This window comes from Prionailurus viverrinus, chromosome C2 (genome assembly GCF_022837055.1).
Source record: "Prionailurus viverrinus isolate Anna chromosome C2, UM_Priviv_1.0, whole genome shotgun sequence".
NCBI lineage: Eukaryota > Metazoa > Chordata > Mammalia > Carnivora > Felidae > Prionailurus > Prionailurus viverrinus.
This window is the reverse complement of record NC_062569.1, coordinates 65,928,758-65,944,579: the sequence shown is the minus strand read 5'-3', so window position 1 is coordinate 65,944,579 and position 15,822 is coordinate 65,928,758. Positions and strand designations below refer to the sequence as shown.

At 36.3% G+C, this 15,822-nt stretch overlaps 1 protein-coding gene and 1 long non-coding RNA gene across 3 annotated transcripts in view; one reads left to right on the top strand and one right to left on the bottom strand.

The window, feature by feature from the left end:
• Positions 1 to 15,822, top strand: part of SPATA16 (spermatogenesis associated 16) — a 251,744-nt gene that overhangs the window by 27,301 nt on the left and 208,621 nt on the right. The gene's annotated exons all lie outside the window — the stretch shown is intronic.
• The window catches only part of LOC125175193 (uncharacterized), a 256,162-nt gene continuing 251,807 nt past the window's right edge, over positions 11,468 to 15,822 (bottom strand). Inside the window, exon 4 of the long non-coding RNA XR_007155688.1 lies at positions 11,468 to 11,713. This is a non-coding gene — a long non-coding RNA (uncharacterized LOC125175193). The remainder of the gene's footprint in view (positions 11,714 to 15,822) is intronic.

Genomic DNA, 15,822 nt, shown 5'->3' with positions numbered 1-15,822 from the left:
GGAAAGGTTCTGGAGATTTGTGAATATTTATTGACATGATAATTCTCAAGGCCTCTAATAACCCCATTAGGAATATTCTATTTATGTTAGTTTCCTTATACTCTTGCAAAGTATTAGCTCCTTTTGTTTTCATAACATGGTCACCCACTAGATAGATAAATTTCTGGTAATGTTTTAGAATGATTAAGATAAAATGGTAAACAATGATTCAGAAGACAACAATTCAGCTTCCAAAAAGCAGTCAACTTTAATCTTTTAGGATTACAGAACACAGGAAGCATTTATTTAAATGTGATTGATGAAATAATTTATTTTTATGCTTTATTTTTACTATATAAAGTTGAAACAGTTATGTAGGTGAGATTAGTGCTTAGCTCTGTGACCAACTCATTCATATTTGTTAAGTTTTATTAAGATCAGTCATTATTTGCTCTTGTGTTTGTATTCACATCAGAAGACATACTAATAGGGCAAAAGGTAGAAGCTGAAGATAAAAACACATTCATATTAAATCACATTTGTATGCCTAGATCCTATTCCCTGTAATTTTTAAAGGACAACTGTTAGTTTTTTGGGTTTTTTTCTAAGTAATCAAAGACTTGATGATAAAGAGCACAGGAAATCATTTTGATAAAACACAAATCTTTGCTTTGTAGGCAGATTACTTAGAGGGTAAAGGAGGAAGACTTTCACAATCTTTTATGAGGGCAGACCAATAGTCCAAGAAAACTTTGTCCTTCTGGCAGATGAAAGAGTATTCAGTTCTAGTTTTTCTTAAGGATAAGTACATTAATCATATCAAAGCTTATTTGAAAAAAACCTTACAATAACTTTATTTAATTTTATCCAGCTTGATCACACATAAAATTATTTTCCCAAGTTTCCTTCTTTGTACTTCTTCTACAACTTTTTTAGATTTAGATTTTTCCCATTTTTTTTCTCTTTTCTACCTCTCTTTAGGATAAAATTCCCCTTTTTCCTCAACAAAATCCATCTCCATTCTTTGTACCTCCTTTTACTTTACACATCTTACTTTACTTGCATACAGGATATTTCCCATATTATTTCTAGTAGTTTTAATTATATATTAGAATTTTTCATTCTTTTTATAACTTTAATTTTTAGTAAAAACCAAGTAAACAATTGTGAGAAATAAGCCCACCAACCCAATCAAAAGAGGGATGCAGAGACTTGGAGCATGTGAAGCAAGGCTTTAATCAACATTCTTGCAAGAGTGGGTGTCTGATGGACAGGCACACACCGGGCAGTTTCAGCAGGCAATTTATCTCCTAGCATGCAAGTCCCTACCCTGATTCCTCATTGGCTGAGTACTGCAGAGGTTCCGGCCTTACCTGGAAGTTGCCTATGCCCATGTAAGGCAAAAAGTGCATTTCTTGAGGTGTCACAGAGACTTCTGTTCTTTGGTGCATGCTCATTGCAAAGCTCCCGGAATGGAGAGGGGAAGAAGAACCAGGAAGTGAAGTGTCTAAGGGTTTGGGACTCCATTGTTGGGGGGGGCGGGGTTGTTGTTCATAAATATTTCCAATAGGTTGTAAACGTATAAACTGTTAATCTAGTTAACCTGTTAACTAGACAGCACAGCTTTTATTTGGTATTTCTGAAAATGAATCATCTCACTTCTCACATAATTGTGAACTATTACATTGACATTCTTCAGATTGGCAAATTTACATTTTATGATTCTTAGAGACATATGCTTCCTAAGAGTACAGTTTTTTCAGTGTGACATAAAATATGTTTACTGAGAGATCCAAATATCTTCAGTTCCTTTGTAAAAAAGGAAACCAAGAGAGGATAAACCTATGTTCAGTAATTAATGTTTCTGTTTTATCTTCTTTGGAAATGATCTGGATATTTAATGAATTTAACTTACCTCATCATTGAACTTAGCAAAACTTTCAGGTTTCAGATTACTACAAAGATTTGGGGAAACTATTTGAAAAGTTTACCTAAAAACTTTTTATCCTACTTACGTGTATTCTAATTTACTCGTTCTTAACAATTATGTTTAGATTACCCACAAAAACTTTCTGAGACATTAGACAAAGTAAGTCATCCTGAGTTATTCTTTTGACCAACAAATTTCTTTTTTTTTTTTTTTCAACGTTTATTTATTTTTGGGACAGAGAGAGACAGAGCATGAACGGGGGAGGGGCAAAGAGAGAGGGAGACACAGAATCGGAAACAGGCTCCAGGCTCTGAGCCATCAGCCCAGAGCCTGACGCGGGGCTCGAACTCACGGACCGCGAGATCGTGACCTGGCTGAAGTCGGCGCTCAACCGACTGCGCCACCCAGGCGCCCCTTGACCAACAAATTTCAATAGAGGTAACAAGAACTTATTTGATGAGTAAACCCAGGTGGAATAAAAGTTTTATATTTAATGCTGATAACTCTAAAGGCACGCCTTAAACTAGTTTTTATTTACTAAAGATTAATCCTAGATCATGTGAAATTAAAAACCATTTGGATTAATTTTTGTATTTCTGAGAGTTTTAGAACACACAGTCTTTATAAGCACTTGCCTTCAAACCAACTAAATAGAGCTTTTACAAATTGATTTTGGCAATACCATCCAGGAGTAGAAAAATATCACATATCTATACACATATGTAGACACATACAAACATACAGACACAAACAGAGATGTTGCAGTTTCATTTAAAAATTTTAGCCATAAAACAGGCACAATAATGTAAAATTCATTAGTTATAAAAGAACATTTGGAATAAATTAAGTTTATCTGCTCAGAAGACTAAAACTTCTACTGGTATTTGTGGAGAAGACACTTAGGATTCGTATTTGCCCTTGACGAGTAAACTCACGGAAGCTGTGGAGAAGCTTTTTTCTTTTGAAAAAAAGAAAGAAACTCTTCCCTTCCCCCTTATATTTTTTCCTTCATTAAAAGTTACCTCCCTCAAGTTTTTACTTTAAGGAGATGGCCTAGATAAGAGTTTATATCTCAAAGGCACAAAGAAAAATGTAAGTTCCTCCAAGAAGGACTTTGGTTTCCTAAGGCCAATATTTACAAGTCTATTGAGATAAATAGGGAAGATTTTAGGATTGGTTAAAAAGGGATAGATGAACCCTGAGCTGCCTCTAGAGCTGCATTTTTATTTTTGCAAAGATATGTAAGATAAGGACAGTTGTTCTCAATTCCTCAAAGAATTGGCTCACAGCCTAAATGACACCAAGAGTTGATCCACCAATGTAAGTATATTATCTTTTTTAGTAAATTCTTTTTCAAAGCCCTCTTTTTTTCTATCTCACTGGGTATATAGCTTGAGGGAGGAGGCCTTAAAAAAATTTCTTATCAGGCTCTGCAACTGGGCCAATTTTTTTTACCACAAAGCTACTTTGTAGCTGTTAGCCAAGACAAATAGTAAATATTTCTAACAGGACTGAACAACCCCTTGGCCTTAAGAGGTGTCCTCAGAGAAGGTGCAAAAGATATTTTTATTTCCTCTCTCTACCCAGTACTACAGATAGAAAGCTGGGAAAGCTGAATCTAGTAAGAATTCTCACCCTTTGCTGGCTTCTGCCTGCCAGTTTTTCCAGGATCCCATCTGCAGATTCTGACTGAGGTTTAAAATGGAGAGTGTAGCTCTGATATTTACTAGGATTTGGCAAGGCTTTCATTAAATTTATTTTTAGTTTCCTTTAGCTGTTTAAAGGAATAACGTAGCAGTTTACCAGAAGATCAGTGAGTCCCATTAATTTGGGGAGGAGCCCAACTTTGAAGGTAGATAAGGGAGCTTTTGAGTTGCTATTAAAGAATTTGGATAGGGCCTTTGAGGACAACCTCTTTTCCAGCGTCTGGGTAATTACAACCAAGATATCAATTTCTGGGTCTGTGTTTTGATGATAGATCCTTAGGAGGGTATAATGGGGGAGGCCTAAGTGTTATTTTAGATATCTTTTGTATCTTTAATTTTTCATTAGCCTTTTGCAACAAAACTTTCAATGACTTACTTTGGAGCCTTGAAGCCTATACATAACAGTTAAGATAGGTATCCTATTCTGTTCATTTGATTTGGGAGGCCTGACTTTTAAGAGTACTTCTTAAACAATCTTCTCGAAATAAGATCATAATGGCCATTGTAATTCTAGGTTGTTTTTAGTAAGACTGCAATTTTTCTAGATATTTATAGCTGATGGGACCATAGTTCTTAGACATAAGAACTGGCATAACAGAAGATGGTGCATTTAACTTTTTGGAATATAAGGATACAATTTTTATCATTCATTCATTCATTCATTCATTTATTTTACTTAGCCTTTGGGTCTGTCAGAGCCAAATTAATACCTGAAAAGGATGTGCCACAAGGTTAAGAACCGTGTGATGTTTTATAGCGTACCTCATTGCACACAAATGTTCTTGAGCTTGACAGATGACCCTAGTGTCAATCTAACCCATTCTGGATAGCCAACATGGGAGTCTTTGAGTTACATAATGAGTGCTCTAACAGCCTTAAGTGCTTACTCTTGCCCACCAATTTGTGGCTTTTTTGTTTTCTGAGATTCCCATTAGCAGTTAGCCTTTACCTCATGTGCACGTTAACATACTGGCAATAACTAACAGACTGGGGACTGGGGAAATGATCGAACCTGCAGACTTCAACAAATGGGGACTATGGACTAGGGGTTCCACATGAATGGGGAACTGCAAACTGCCACTAACAGTTCCCACGTGGATCTTGAGATAGGATCAAGGGCTGAGGGTTTAGATGTTACTGCAGAGTGACCAAGAGAAGACTCTGCATGCACTAACAGCAATTCCCACCATGGAACCTGAGACTAGGGAGAGGATTGGGCCAACAGACCCAAAGAACAGGGGCTGTGGACTGATTCCAAATAAATGGAGTACTGCAGCTGCCACCAGCAGTTCCTAACGTGAAATCTGAAGAAGGATTCCAAACAAATGGGAAACTACAGACTAAACCATCAGCAGTTTCCAACATGGAATCTGGAGACAGAAACAAGGGCTGGGGTTTTTCACTCAAAGCAGACTGAAAAGCCAATTAGATCTGGAGAGCTCAGAACCAAGAAGAACTTACCCATTGGCCCTCAGAAATAGTGAGAAAGACATTGGACTCAAAAAATGCTTGCAGGGTATCAATCCAGTGTTTCTCATTGTCCCAGAAGCTGTTGGAAGTCTTCTTTAATCTTGCTGCTGCCACCAAATCCGTTAAAACAAAAATTCAAGTGAGTAAATTTAAAGATCTAATTGTCTTTATTCAACCGTTCATGAATCTGGCACCATGCTGTCTAGCAATAGAAAGGAACTCTGAAGGGTTGTATAAAATGGAAGATTAAAAAAAAATTAATATTTTATTTTATTTTAAGAGAGAGAGAGCAAACAGGAGAGAGGGAGAGAGAGAGAGAGACGGAGATACAGAATCTGAAGCAGGCTCCAGGCTCTGAGCTGTTAGCACAGAGCCCCATGCAGGGCTAGAACTCACAAACTGCAAGATCATGACTTGAGTTTCAGTCAGACACTTAACCAACTGAGCCACACAGGTGCCCCTAAAATGGAAGATTTTAAAAGGCATAAAAGGGACAGGAAACAGAAATTATTAATAAAGAATGCATTGTTTCAGGCAAGGTTGCCTTTAGGCAATAGAAAGGTTCATCGAGTGGATTGTCCAAATAGTGCTGACCAGCTAATTCCATGTTGACTGGTTAAAGGTTATATTCCTGGAAAACTGAACCTGCAATTTATTAGGTTAGGTATTAAGTCCATTTGCTGACATGGAGCTTAGCACAACTGATTCCATTTGGAGCCTGTTACCTCTTTTTTTTTTTAACAGATGTTAAACTGTTAAAACTTGCTCAAGGGACAATAGCCAGAAGTGGTAGAATGGGAAGCTGAACCAGGGTGCTCTGGTTCCCCAGTTAACCACTGTACCTTTGCTACTGTAAGTGTGAGTTTGTTGGAAATACAGAATTTTGGATTGCATCAGACCCACAGAATCAGGATCCCAAGTGATCTTTGCACACACTGGAGTTTGAGGAACATTGCACTCTGGTATGTCAACATTAACAGATTTGCCCTTCAATTAAAACTTTATAGTTTGGTTCTTAACTTAAAATGCTCTATGCTCTCACTAATTTCGTAAGAAAGAATTTCCTTTTAAGCAGTTTTTTCTATAATAGTGAGCTAGAAAATTTGGATTCCAGGTTGAGTTGGATTTCAGGGACCTGTAAAATTTTTTCAAAAACCGAAAAAGTTAGTGGTGGAAAAGAGAACATTACAAAAATTGCAATCTATTATCATCATTATTTTATAAAAATATGGAACAGTTTAACGCCAAAGAGATAGAAAATAGAAAGGGCACACTCTCAGAATGAAGGATATTTTAAAAATAAGTTAAATGTTAATTTTATGAAAAGTTGACCAAATTGTATTTTTTATTTCCCCTTGGGTCAATAAAGCATTGGTCTGAGAACCAGCTTTTGGGAATCAGTGTTCTAGAACACATTCCCTTTATGGTAAATGGTAGGTATCCTGGATGATTGAACCTGCACCAGGGCCTTCTTATGCGATTACTTCCAGTGTAATGGAATTTGGTATGAGGCAGGTCCATTTTGGAGCCCATCCAAGGGGGTTTATTTAATGAAGTAGCAAAGATATCTCATTATAGGGCAGCCTCACCTATAATTGCTCTGCTGAGAATAATTCTGCTGCAAATCTCTAGGGCATGAAAATGTGGACATCCCAGAAAGCTTAATTTAAATCGATTCCAACACACATAGTTCTTAGTGCAATATAATCAAGAAATGGAGAGTTCACCAAATTCTGAGTGCTTGTGCTATCTTTTTAAAGATATGTGGATTTGCATATGGATCCAGTTTGCATTTCTTAACTCCTACTGGGATCCAGACCCTTTTATTTAGATAAGCATCACAATAACCCTTAAAGACATATTATCAACTTCATTTTACATATAAAGAAACTGACACTCTAAAAAGTTAGGAGAAAAAAAAAAAAACTTAAAATGCCACAGCTAGTTTCTGGCAAGGCTGGGATTGAATTTAGGTGCCCTGATTTCATGTCTGGAATTCTTTACACTATTGCTTTTCACTTTAGAGTATATAAAAATTGTATAGGAATATTATAAAAAATGCAGATTCTTACACATTCCCACATATGGTGGGACACAAGATGCCTTATTTCAAATAAGCTCCCAAACTGCTGGTCTAGGGACCCCTCTAAGTAGCAAGGATTTATGTCCCACAACATTCACAAGTGTCCCTCTAGCAAGTTAGTGGCATGCACTTCTGTATATCTAGCTGGCATAGCCATTGGTGGCCATGTGGGTCCAGAGCTGTGATGGACAGAACACTGAATTTGGAGTCAGATTATCTGTGATGCTGTTTCTGGTTTGTAATTACTGTGTGACTTTGAGTAACATCCTTAACTCCTTAGAACACTGTTTAGTAGGAATGATAACAACTAATGCCCAGCTACAAAGTGCTGTCATGTAGGATTGCTTGTTGAAAATGTGATGAACTCGAAATTCATGTACAAGTTGTCTTTGTACTTCTCAAGTACCTCATTTCCCTGAACAGTATGTGTATGTAACTTAAAACTTTAGTACCCCAAAGGATTTTTTCTATTTTAGTTTTTATCATCATTGTTTTAATGCATATACTCTTTTCCCTTTAACATTAAAAATTTACAGTCTTCTTTTAAAAATATTTGAAATTCAATCAAAGCTAGGTGCCAAATAGTGTATGTTTTCTACTCTGTTCCACATTTTAGAACTAGTGATCTAAATCAAACATGATTTTGAACTATTTAACTGCATTCTGCAAAAATATAAGCTTTCACTTAAATGCACAAATTGTTATGCTGGAAATTTTTCATTTTTCTTAGGAATAAATTGACTTGAAATTTTATATTCAGGATTAAACATTTCAGGTTTTTTAACTTGATTGTTGCCATCTTTGTTCTATTCAGGAACACCATAACTAATAAGATATTTTTTATATGCTAACAATTTACATAGCAGGAAAACACAAAATAAATGCTCTTAACCTCAAAAATAAAAGAATAAAATTAGATATATACCTATAGTGAAACACTAGTTAAATAAGACATATCTCTAGAAAAGCAGGATTTGCCATTATAAGAAAATAATATCACTAACATTTAATAGCTGTTTCAGTCTATCATAGTCCTAGGTGCAGGGGATACAAATGCAAGTTAAAGTTCCTGCCCTCAAGAAGACAGAATAGGGACTTCCTGCCTACCTTACAAGACTTCATTTGCATTTTCAGATTATGTATTTTTTTATTTTTAATTTAGTGTGTTATTGTTTATATCTTAAGATTTTTTTTTTTTGAAATGTGTCTTTGAAGTGGACATTTAGAAGTACTTCCTACATATTTCAGTGTAATTAACTTCAGTGGTCATCAGTCCCACCCTAGGGGAATCAGAAAGATTAAAAGATTTAAGCTACAAAGGGAGGTTGATGATTGGTTAAAGGAGCACAATGTATTTCAGACTGAGTATTATTAAAATATATGAAAGTGGGGAAAATGTCTAAGGTCATTCCTCAATTCAGTGAACCCCTGCTACTATCAAGCCTTTTGATGTGGATGGCCCTGCATACCTGAGTCATGTGACTCCTGCTGAGCCCGCCTTTCCTTTACCACATAACAGCAGCCATGGACACAGCAAGGAGAGGAGCAACCATTCTCACCTGCACACCGCACTCATAACTTGTGGGGAGAATCAAAAGGAGAGGAAGAGTGAGAAAAGGGACCAGTGAGGTTCACAGGGCAGGCATTTGCTATCTCAGAGAGAACTGAGTTTTTCCATAGTGGTAGAACATGGGGGGAGGGATGAGAAGGAGCATGTTCAATAAAGAAGACTATACTATCATTTATATCACTTTACAAATGAAAGAAGAATCACATTCCATATAAAAATATTATGAACCTTGTAGATTCTTGACATAAGTACAACTTTATTAGGGAAGCTATTAAACACACACACACACACACACACACACACACATATATAGATAGATAGATAGATAGATAGATAGATGCTTAACCCCACCCAGAGAGTCTAATAGAATTGTGGGGTTCAGATAATGACCATGCCTGGGACATTGGTATTTTTAAGTTCACAAGTGATTTTATTGAGCAAATAATAGCTGAGAACTACTGAGAACTTTCTTCCCCTTTAAAATCACCTACAATAAGAGTTAACCCGTGTGTGTGTGTGTGTGTGTGTGTGTGTGTGTGTGTGTGTGTTTTAAGGAAATTAAGAGAGGTACTATCTAAACATTTGAAAGCTGTTAAAAAGCATCAAGAAACTTTTAAATATCATTGTCATGAAAATTTATTCCTTAGAAATCTACACTTAAATAACCTTCTCCTATTTACTTAAAAAGCAAATTCACTTAATGAACATTTTCCTGTTAATACTAAGAAATACAATGATACTAAATTCCAGTCAGTGGTTAGTTAGTTTGCGTCTCTGAAATACTAAATTTATCCCCTCAGTGATGACCTCATGAAAAGCAATTTATTAATCCATGAGAAGCTGAGGGAGATCTTTCCAGGAACAGGATCATTTCCATAGTTTACAAGTGTTTGTTATGGATTTGAATCAAATGATAGTAAATGTCAATGTAGTTTTTAAATATAGTTAACATTGTTTACATTGTGTGACTCAAAACCCAACCAACTCAATCACAGAAATTTTATACAACACTAAATTGTGTTTCAATTGGATGATTCCATGTTGAGGTTTATACACACACACAAAGATGATTCTTATCCAAATATTAGATAATGTTGCCCAACATTTTTCCCACTACCCAACTTTCCAAATTTATTGTAAGGCTTCCAAATATTTCCAAAGCCAAATAAAGTTAAAAACGGCAATCCTCTATCTTTTTTCTCCATGCCTTTCCAGCCATCATACACAATACAGTGTGATGTTCACACGGATCCTGCAGGTGCCCAGTAGATGAGATCCACTTGAATTTGTTCACAGAAATGTATTGTAGAGTAAGTTTGTAGCTACTCTTTTGATTCAGATTATGTAAAAGAAGGGCAGGGGAAAATTTTTATTTCAACATCTACTTATTTGCTTAACTCCTCTGTTGCCTTATTTGACATTCAAGAAAATAGGGAAGACTTTGTTTCCACCTGGGAGATGATCCTGTTCCTAACAGAGAATAGGATATATAGTTAGGCAGGAGGTAATAAAAAAAGGAAAATAGTTTTTTTGTACTGTCTCAGTGTGGTTTCCTTATTTTGTACCTAGAACATTGGATTCATACATACCTGAATGCCACTGCCAAAGTATATTTTATTTCCAGAAATAAACAATTTCTGGAGTACTTGTTTTGGTCAATGATGATGATGATGATGATACCAATCTATGAATAAGAAATTATTGATTTTGTGGGGTAATTTATACCAAGAAATCAAACACAAATTATTAGGTGATCACTTTCTCAGTACCTCTTGTTGTAGACTTTCAGTTGTCACAAACCAAGTAGTGCTTTTAGAGGAAAGCAGCTAGGCAGATGAGGATATGAAGGAACCAGAAAGAGAAAACTCCAGGGTAGGTAGATTTTTTTAATTGAGTTGGAAGCAGTTGAGGGTTCTGAAACTTGAAACCAAAAATTGCATAGATAACAGAGACAAATTAGACAAGGGCTATATAGGATTAAGGCAGAGGATTCAGGGCCTCTTCAGGGAAGAGGGACCATGACTTTATAATGACAACAAACAGCAAAGTTGTATGATTTTCTACAGTGTGTCTCTGTGAGAATCCAGAAGTTTTGACGCAGACATGAGGTTTCAATGAGATGGCTTTGAGGGCAGAACCCTTGTGATTAATGATGGGAGAATGGTTGTAGTGGTGGGCTGGGGGTCTGGGCTGAGTAGGAAAGGACAGAAGAGAGCTATCAGATTGAGAGAGTGCACAGTGGTGCAGGGACTGATGGTTCAGGGAAAGGCATGTGAGCACATGAGAGTAAAAGAGCTGAAAGCCTAGGAGGTTTGGTCGAGGAGTAGTACTGGAGTATAAGATTTGAGAAGTTAAGTTCCATGGGATTGTGCTGCTAAATTAGAAGAATTAAGGAGTTGAGGAGTTAAAAATAAATAAATAAGTGAAAAGACCAGCATATTAGATGTCGTCTACAGCTGGATGTCACTCAGGATGATGTAGGGATAGAGAACAAAGAGGAATCATAATCCAGGGGTCACCTCTTAGTAAATGTGGGGAAATAATCAGGAGTCTGTAGATGACAGAGTTGAAGAGGGTAGAATAGCTAAATGACAAGGTGTTCTGAGCTACTGAGCTAAGGGGATAGGAAGGACAAAAAAACTTCTATATGACAGAGCCTGCGGGGGGCCTGAGCTCCTTGGAGGGCCTGGCTTAAATTAAAGAATGTGGAAGAATATTCAACCTCTTGATTAAGGGTATGGGATGATTTATTTCCAGTGGGAGGGGCCAGGTATATAAGAGTAGGCAGCAGTAGGAGGACAGATTTCAGAGGGGAAACCACAGAGCACAGAGTCTCATTCAAAGAGGGTTGAAACATGCTTAAGGAAACACGTTATCCCCCCCTCAATTCTACTGGTCAATAGTCTAGCCTAGGTGAAGGTCAGTACATAATCTACTTGTTCTCAGTCTTCTTGGAAAACTCAGCAAGGCTTAGTCTGAAAGAGAAGAAAAACAGTGTAAGAAAAATTTTCTTCTTTTTGTTACTTGTACCTCTCCTGTGTCCTTTTTTCCTATGTATGCACAGCACTAATCAAAAAGTAGTAAAGGTTACTAGAATTATGTAAACTACAATGATAAATCGCTCTTATAATAAACCTCTAAAGTTAGTCAGCAGGGTTATTTGTATATTTTGGCATGCTCATTTATATTTATTGGATTTTTTGCTTGTTTTTGATATTTGAAATATTACTGAATAATTGTTTATGACTACTCAGAAGGCAACATATTAATACATGTAGTGGTGAGCACATCTGTTTAATGAAAGAGTCACCCTAATTTACCTTGAGTGTTTAAAAAAATAATTTAAAATATTGACAAATAAGAATTCTCAGTGACTTTATTAACATGTCGTGTGTAGTGTGTGTGTGTGTGTGTGTGTGTGTGTGTGTGTGTGTGCGTGCTCTGTGCTTTTAGTAGCCTCTATTTGGGATGTGTCCCAGAACACTGGCTTGGAGATAGGGTGATCGTTATTTGTTGGCATGTTAAGTTTTAAGAACAAGAAGCAAATGTTTTTAAATACCAAGCAGAATGATGAAAAATAAAAATTAATGCAACAATCAATATTCACACTTGCGATGCCTTCATGAGGTGTGAATGCTGAAAGCTGGTAACTTCAACACCAGTTGGTTCTTTTGTTTTTATTTTAATCATTTTATAACTTTGAAACTTCACTCAACAAGAGACTGAAAAAAGATACCCAACGTAGTTTAAAGTAGCTCAGCCCTGATACTAATCTCAAATTAGGAATGAACAGAACTCCCTATCATTTGTATGGGTTATGGGAGCAGCAATCAAGTATCCACTTAAGCAAAAGTAGTAAGTAAAATATTATGCTCTCTAACACCAGGGACATATGTCATCTTCGAGCATAGAAAGCCATCGCTGGCACTAAGGGCTCTGCTCAGCATTTCTGGCTCCAACAGAGAGTTGTCCTTACAGATACTTTAGAATTGAGTTATGGTATACTTCTCTGCACTTTAGTGGCAGGAACACTAAGGATGCATTCTAAAGCAGGCCCCGACTGCTAAGTGATGGATTTAGGCAGAGTGCTCAGAGGGGGCATCCAGAGAACATGATCTTACATGTGGGAATGTCCATTTAAGGCATCACACAGTTGCTGCTACTGCCTCTTGTTAATTTAGGCTGTCAGAGGAAGAATATGAAAAAATGAAAATGAATGCCAAAAGGTTTAGCTGATGGTAGAGAGAGGTGTAGGTGGTTGTGACAGGTTCTTGACCTCCACTTAAGTACATCCTGATGACAGTGACATGCACAGTAGAATCCTCAGGTCAGTCATCAGCTCACCCACACAGAGCATGACTGTCACAAGTGGGAGGTGTGCTGGGCCACTGAGTGCATTTGTTTTATATATTTTATATTTCTCACTGGTTTTTTTTTGGACAGGTAATACATTTATGCAGATAAAAATTAAAGAGGTAGAAAATAGTATGCAGCAAAATGTCTCCTCTCCACTCTTATCATCCAGCCACCCAATTTCCATCTCTATGGGCAACAATTGTTTATCATTTAAGTTAATGAATATAAGAAATGTGGTAATACATAATATTCTTTCTGAATTTGATATCTTTATGTAAAAGTAAAAATAGAGAACTGTTCTATATCAGTGTATGCATATTTCCTCCTCTTTGTCATGGCATAATATTCCATTATATTGAAGACATGTATTCCCTATTGATGAACATATGGGTTGTTTCCAGTATGTTCCTCTTGGAAATAGTGCTACAATTAAGAGTGTTTTGCTCTTAGAAATAGTGCTGTAGTTAACAACTTTATATACATGTCATTTTGCATTAATGCAGGCATGTCTGCAGGATATATTCCTTGAATTAGAATCCAAGAGTTTGCACATTTGAAACTTTAATAAACATTGCCAAATAAGACATCTATTGGCTGTGTATAAGACCTATTTTCCTTTATTCTAACTAAACTAGTGTGTTATCAAATTTTTAAATCTTTTCCAAAATAATAGATTTAAAAAATCAGTGTAAGGCAAATTTGCACTTCTTATGTGATGTATGAGTTGAGAATATTTTCCTGTTTAAGAGCGATTTGCATTTGCTTTTCTGTGTATTTCCACTTCTGGGTTTATATACTTGGGATTTTGGTGTTTTTCTCAAGGGTGCAATGGTTTTGGGGTGCCTGAGTGGCTCAGTCAGCTGACTCTTGATTTCAGCTGAGGTCATGATCCCAGGGTCTCGGGATCAAGCTCTGCATGTGCTCTGTGCTGAGCATGGAGCCTGCTTGGGATTCTCTCTCTCTCTCTCTCTCTCTCTCTCTCTCTCTGTCTCCATGCCCCTCTCCCCAGCTTGCACTCTCTCACCCACTCTCTCAAAAAAAGAAAAAAAAAGTGCAATGGTTTTAAATTCAAAAGAAATTTGAAAAGTTCCTTTTGGGCAAATAAGTTTTCCCTTATATAATTCTGGTAATTCTTTGCAGAGTAGGAGAAAATGATTTTCTTTTAATTTGTGTTGGGTTATAAACTTGCATTAGGACCCAATTACCATCCTTTAGTAGTGCCAACACTGACCTGAGTGGCCATTTCTTACAGTATGAGGCAAATGTCTCTAAAACGAAGTGCATGCTCATATTTTCAAGAAATGGGATAGTAGTTAAGCAATAACATTTAGAAAAAAATATTCCTAGTCTATAAAAATCAGAAAGCTCTTTATTAGTAGTAAGGTTCTTGTATAAAAGCATTATTTCTCTTGTATTTGGAGATTATAAAATCTTTGGCAATTTAGGAATTGTTTATTATTTGAGATTGTAACATTTTAGATTTTGATATTGTTTCTAATGAACCAAGTCTAGTGGTGTTATTTCTTGTAGAAAATCCTTAGAGGAAAAATAAATACAGAATAAGTAATAGCTAGCTAAAGGTAGAACTCACCTGGAATATTTATCTAATAATGTGTTTTACAGGTAACATATGGTAGCATAGTTATATTAATTCTGGGTGACGTTTCTCTTGTTAAATTTTGTTGAAAGTGTTACATTTTAATTAGTGTCTGGTATAAACCATTTATTTCAAATAGGAAAATAATCTGATTCCTCCTATCACATATTTACTCTAGAATAAAAAATATAAAGACTGTCAATAATGGCTGAGCCAACCATGATACCCAACTTGGAATTCTCTCTGGTGACAGTGACTTAATAGAATGACTGTTTTCCTCCATTACATCAGAAGACTGATGCTGTACTTTGAGTACCAATTGCCTCCTGTAATAATGTTTTTTTAAAATATAAAATTTATAGATTATAGATACATTTTTAAAATTCTTTTTTTCATTCTTCATCTCTAAGATGTAAAGAAAAGAAATATTTCTTCACTTCCATACCCAACAACAACAAAAAGGAATATTGTTTTTCTTTTATTGTTGTGAAATTGCTTCCATTTAAATACTTAGAGGTATGGTCTTAACTCTGATTAGCTTTTTGTTTGCGTGTCAGCATTTCTTTTTTTTTTTTTAATTTTTTTAACGTTTATTTATTTTTGAGAGAGAGAGACAGAGTGTGAGCAGTGGAGGGACAGAGAGAGAGGGAGACACAGAATCTGAAGCTGGCTCCAGGCTCCAAGCTGTCAGCACAGAGCCCAGGGACGCGGGGCTTGAACTCACAAACTGCAAGATCATGACCTGAGCTAACATCAGACACCCAACCAACCGAGCCACCCAGGCACCCCTGTGTGTCAGCATTTCTTAAGCAGTTAGTGTGTGCCAGCAGTTTATTTACTACACCTCCTTCAGTTCTCACAACCACCCAAAGAAGTAGGACAATCATTAGCCCCATTTTTCAAGTAAAGAAACTAAGGCTGTGGGAAGTCAAGTAACTTCCTTAAGATTAACCTTCTAGTAAATAGCAGAGTTATAGCCTGAACTTCGGTCTCTCTGATTCCAAACATATAGTAAACTGTAACCACTATGCAATACCGCCTGCTTCACAATGGAGTCCTTTTTCAAATTAAAATCTTATATAGAGGCATGATTGACATTGAAAATATTTTATAATCAACATAACCAAATCA